Source organism: Lucilia cuprina, chromosome 3 (genome assembly GCF_022045245.1).
Source record: "Lucilia cuprina isolate Lc7/37 chromosome 3, ASM2204524v1, whole genome shotgun sequence".
Classification (NCBI taxonomy): Eukaryota; Metazoa; Arthropoda; class Insecta; order Diptera; family Calliphoridae; genus Lucilia; species Lucilia cuprina.
The window spans coordinates 59,582,671-59,589,279 of record NC_060951.1 but is presented as its reverse complement, the minus strand read 5'-3'; positions in this window follow the sequence as shown (position 1 = coordinate 59,589,279).

Sequence of the window (6,609 nt, the reverse complement as noted above, 5' to 3'; positions counted from 1 at the left end):
CTTCATTAGTCTCTACAAACTATCTTTAATTCTGTCTTTTGTTGTTAATAAAAAAAAAGAAGGTTGGTTTCGTTAGTTTTTTTGTATATTTTATATTTTTTGTATATTTTGTTCCTTTTGTTCATTATTTACTTTTGTTCTTGTGTTTTTATATTTTGTAATAAACAAGATTTTTTTCGTACTACTTGAAAAAAACAATATACAAAAGAATATACAAGTATACTTATACATATACAAATAAATAAATAAAATACTGCTCATATATACATACATATATATTTATTTACCCGCACTTAAACAATACTAGTAATACATACATACTTATATAATATATACATAAACACTCAGAAAAATATATGACTTAAATACCCGACATTTCAAAAGCAGTTACTATTAAGTCTAAAACTTCTCAATGGACTTTCTTAAGTTTAAGTTGCTAAGATAAAGACAATTAGTTCGATTCCATTAATACCCCCAATCAAGGCTAAACTTTGGCTTAAATCGAAAACAAACTTTGATTCAATTAAATCTCAGAATGACCATAAATTTTGAATATGAAACTCTGTATAAATTTTAAAAATGCAACTCTGATTAAAACTTAATAATGCTGAGCTCAAGTCAATTAGTTCGATTCTATAAAATATTCCCAATAAAAGTTTAATTTTGGCCAGGATTGAAATCAAACTATGTACTTGTTAAGTACTTAGGTGTAATCCTTGACCGGAAATTAAGGTGAAGGTGGGGTATAATATCAAAAAGGCACATCGGTAATTGACGATATGTAGAAAGATTACATACATGAAATGGGGTCTTTCCTACTATGACAAATTGGCTTTATAATAGTTTAATTAGACCAATACTAACTTATTCATCAATAATCTGGTGGATGGGAATCGAACCTACCACCTCCGGTCTACCAGCGTAGAACACTAACCACTAACCTACCGGAGGCCACATTATATTACTTAGATTACTTCTTGAATCATGCAGAGAAAGAACTATTTTAAGAAAATGAATTGACCAATCCATACACAGAGGGAAAAAGAACCTGGCACCAAATTGACTCATAGTGTTTATAATTTTTTAATTACATCCGTTGTCAAAATATGTATTACAATACCATGTAATGTTAACAACGTTGCCAATAGTAAGCTTACCACGTTTGTTAACATTTCGACAACGAATGTGTTTAAAATTTAGACTTCGAGAATGAATAGTTGTAATGTTGTCAACGTTGTGTTGTCAACATTACATAGTGTTGTCAAACGTATGTATGTATATACATTGACAACGGCGTGTATATTTCACTTTTCTTCTGTGTTCTCATATCAATACGAAGTGATTTAAGAAGTACGATAATATGGTTAAACGAAGAACAATATACTTCATTTAACCCCCCGGGGTATGTTTTCTTGAGAGATGCTATCTTGGTGTATTGCAAACCGGGGATATAGAGGTGCCACCAGTACCTCTAGTCTGCCGGGATTATACACTGATGATGTCACTTTACTACTCGGCTAGTCTTTGGTATGTTTTGAAATAGGGTCTAACCAGAGAACCACACAATCTGGTACTACGGGTGGCTAGTTGCCCGCAGGACAATGTCCTGGCTGGCTAGTTGGTTAAGGATCCTTCAGGATCGTGGGAAGAGTAAATGGCGGTTAAAGTACTGATGTAAGGTAAAGTCAATACTTCGGGATAAGTTCGGTGCTGTTGCTAAAGACAGCGTTGGTAATGAGTTGGTGCTAATTGTAAATAATACGGGATGGATGTAGAGGTATGCGGACCTAACCCCATACGTATACTTAAATGTCGTAAGTTTTTCTCTTCTGAGTCTGTTAGATAAATGAGAAGTGTGCTGCGTTGAATGATGATGGATGAAAGATATCATACACAAGTGATACCATTAAATTTTCCTTGTTCAGTATTGAGTAAACTCTGTTCATATCAGAATTACAACACTGTGTCCCTTTGAGTAAAAACAATGTCTCGGCTTATTTGATGGATTAGTACTTCGGTCTACCGAATACTTCTCTACGTGCAATTGCCGACTCAACAGAGGCCATCCCATCTGCGTGGTTGTAAAAGGAAGTGATGTTTTATATTAAGCAACGGGGCAGTAATGTTCAGAGATTATATAGCTCAAGTACTGGACCAAAATGTTTGCACTGCGTGTAAGATACGTGTAAAAGATGGGGCTACGCGCCAGGTAATCACGTAAAGCACTTCGAATTTATACTTGATTCAAGTACGGATCCGTTAGGTACGAAAAACCTATTTTAAGCTTTTTTTGGGTCAAAGTTTTCTAACAATGTACTTAATATGAGAATTTTCTAATGACTTCTTGATTTGAGATAAAAATAAGATTGTTTTAAGGAGATTGAAATAATACCCAAACGGTCTTGATTGGGAACTCAATTCTCAACTAATTTTTCAATTCAGAGGGCCAGATTTAAGTAAACCCTTACTTTTTGTGATTGATTTGAGTATGAATTACTTAACTATTTTTTTGAGTGTATATTTCTATATAAATAGTATTTTGTATGTATTATTGTCTGTATCACAATATTTATATGATGTTTGTATTTCTTTTATATAAAACTCATAAAATATTCATGCGCACAAAATATCAAATTTAGTTTTATTTATTTTCTTTTTTTTGCAAAAAAAAAAAAAAAACTTAAATAAATAAAAAATATCTATATATGAATAAATATTAAAAATGGGTACCTTTCTATAAAGACAAAAGAGTGCAAATAAATAACAAATATTTATTTATTTTTTGTTTTGTATAAATTTTGCAAACTGAAGTTAAACATTAATATTGAATGTTAAATTTCTTACACAAAACTTTTATTCAGAAATTTGTCAAATATACAAAAAGGAATAATTTCTTTTAAAAAGTTTATATTAAATTACATGTAGACTTAAAAGTTGTTTTATGGAAAAAGTTTTTTTAATAGTTCTCACCTATATAAGACACAAATTTAACATTCAAATAATAAATCAATCGAATATATTTGCAAGAAAATTAAATTAAAATTAAATTGCAATTAAATGCTGTAGAATTTAAAACATTTATTTTATTTCAAAGTTAATATTACGTAATTGTTAATAAACAATAACCATTAGGCATTTGAAATTCTTTTTAACCACCACTTAAACAGCTAGAATTACTTATTTCACACATTACTATGACTCTTGCCTTAATTTTTAACAGATTTTCCAAGAAAATTACTCTATAAAAATCCCAAGAAAAAGTAAATTTATTTTTTTTTAACACAAAAGAAAAAAGTATCGATTACATTAAACCCTCCATTAGTAATTAAAATGTTTTCAATGTTTCTTTATTCTATTTTTAAAGTCTTTTAAGAAATTATTTGAGAAAAAAAAGGACCTCATCATTATACTAATGGTTTCATAACTGACCGCAAAGTGTCTACAAAATCAATGAACAAGTTTGATCGATACAAAATGATAAATTAAGAAAAATAAAATTGTTTTGATTATTTAAAAGAAATGTAGATAAAAATAATTTTAATGGATTTTTTTATTTGAAAAAAAGATCATAAAAGGAGTAAAAGGTGCTACTGACTAACAAAGACAAGTTGTGTTTGTCTGTCTTTGTTCTTAGAGTTTTATCTAGATTTAAATATGTTTCTTTTAAAAGGATATTTTAATCCTTTAAGGTTTCTCTTTTGTCATTATTGTAGGTGTTTTTTTAAAAGTATTCATTGTCACTTATTTTGTATATTTTTTTTACAATTGACAAGATTTCTTGTAATATAACCTTAGCAGAGATATCATAACATTTTCCATAAGTAATTTTTTAATGAAAAACCAGAAGTTTTATTTTAAAACTAACATTCTCTTACGAAATAATAACTTGCGATCTACAGTTTCCAGCGATGCTAGGTCTGGTCAGATCGATAATCAAATGACTTCATAGTCCCGGCACCTATTGCAATAACATGAGATGAGTCGTATGAAATCTTATTATTGGATATAGTACTGTAAAAACTGTGTAAATGGGTTGACTATAGAAGCTTTGACTAGTAATGTATCGTACCAAATGAAAAAACATTTACAAGAGATTCTAAACAAGTTCGTTTTCTAGTTATTTCTTATAACAAACGCAAAATCATTCGACTTAACAAAAACTGAAATAAAAATATGGATGAATAACGAAAATCCTATGGGGTGACCATGATGAGAGCAAGACTATAGTTCTCCTCAAAATGAACAAGTCTGATGTTAGTATGATAGTACGTATTCTGAGTGGACATACAGGATTACGATCACATTTATGCCAAATTGGACGTGCGGATTCAGACGTATGTAGAGCATGTGGAGAGGAGAATGAAACTCTGGAGGACTTTCATTGCCACTGCCAGGCATTTGTCAAAGTTAGTTCCAAGTATCCTGGAAGTGATGTTATTCCGGAAATAACATTCCTGACTAACACTGATTAGAAGATTTTTAGGAATTACGTTCAGGAAACTGAGTTTCTGAACACAGAAAAATAATTCATTCAGTTTCCTTCTTTTTTCATGATAAGGAGCGCTCAACAGGCTCTATTGGGGCATAGGTGTATTTCTTCGGATTTCATGTAGTATACATCTTCCTATCAATCTAACCTAACCTAAAGTATTCAATTCAGTTTAAAACTTATATAGTTTTTATGAAGAATTCGATTTCTTTATTCATGGTTTACTGACAATTAAGTTTGTTATATTACTGGATCAGTATTTGGTATCTAAACAGAGTTCTTTACCGGGATTTAGATTTTATTGATTTGATTTCTGATTTCACGGCAAAACATATTGATGTGATAACATTATCTTGAAATATTTATGAATTTATCATACCGCAATATTTAGGATCTTTGACTTGATCAAACAAATTTTGTTTTATACACATTTTATGATCTAAATTTTTACAAAATATGATAAATACTGATAATGACATCCGATAAGGATCGTTGCTTTATATAAAAATTTGTGATCTTTATTATTACAAAATATGATCAACACTGATCTTGACTTGGTTATTGGCAGATTCGCGCTTATATTTTTATGCTTTCATAGATCAGATAAAGTGATCAATTTTGATATTAAAGAAGTTATTTAGGATCGTTTTTGCGATAAATGAAAAATGTCTATAATTTTATTTTAAAATATGATCAGTTCTGATCTTTCCTGGGTTATTTTCAAATTCACACAGACATTTTATGTTTTCACGGATCACAGAAGATGATCAATTGTGATCTTTAACTTGCATTTTTTACTTCAGCATATAGTTTTATTCACATTTTGTGATCTCAAGTATTACAAAATTCTAATCTTGACTGGGTTACCACCCAAAATATGATCAATTCTGATCATGACTGAATTATTAGCAGATTCGTGCTGAAATTTTTTGCTTTAATGGCTCATAGAAGATGATCAAGTGTTATGTTGAAAGGGTTATTTATTGACTTATCCAATTAGATTATTCGAAATCATTATTTCAATATTGACTGGATTATTGGCTTATTTACGCTTGATTTATTTAACCATTGGAATATAAGGGATCGTTGCTTTGATCGTTCATGGATCTTAAAGGATGATCAATTCACCTTAAAATATGATCAACTCTGATCATGACTGTGTTATTGGCAGATTTGCGCTGATATTGTATTCCTGAAAATGTTATTTATTGGCTTTAATTTTGTAATCTCATGGACTTAAAATATGATCAACTCTTGTCTCATCTGGTTTATTGACTCAATCATAATTTTTATTTTCATAGATCATATAAGATGATCAATTGTCTATTTTATCTACATTTTTAATTCAAGATATGATCAATTCTGATCATGACTGTGTTATTGGCAGATTGCGCTGACATTTTTTGCTTTAATAGATCGTCGAAGATGATCAATTTTATTCTTGAAAGTGTTATTTATTGTCATTCATTTTGTGATCCCATGGACTTAAAATATGATCAATTCTTATCTCCTCTGGTTTATTGACTTAATCATGATCCTTATTTGATATAAATCTTATAAATAATAAAATGACAATCATGAAACTGAACTTTTTTGTATAAATTTCAAAACTTATTATATTTTGTGCCCTAATAACGGAAAGATTGCACTATTTAAAATTTTTTATGACTTGATCGGCATAAAGACATGGCCCACCCAAGAAGTCTTATTAAGATTTTAAATTTCCCAATTGTTTATTAGACGAAATTCGTTTAAAAAAAACTTAAATAAATTTCTAAATTTATTATAATAAATGTGGGAGAATATCTCTGATATTATAACAGTTTCTAATCTATTATTATGCATATAATCACCCAACTTATCTATTCCCTTTACGAAAAACCCACTAACATTTAATTTTTCTCGCCACTCAATTAAATCCTAAGGTGTTTTAACTTATTAAACCGATAATCATTTGGATAATTTCCAACGACAATAATAATAACAACAACAGAAAATAAACTTTCCAAAAAACGAAATTTATACGAAATCATAATAACTTATGCAGACAATTAAGAGATGACAACATTTTTAAGCTGATCATGATCAAATACACTTTTAAATCTGGATAAAATAAAAAA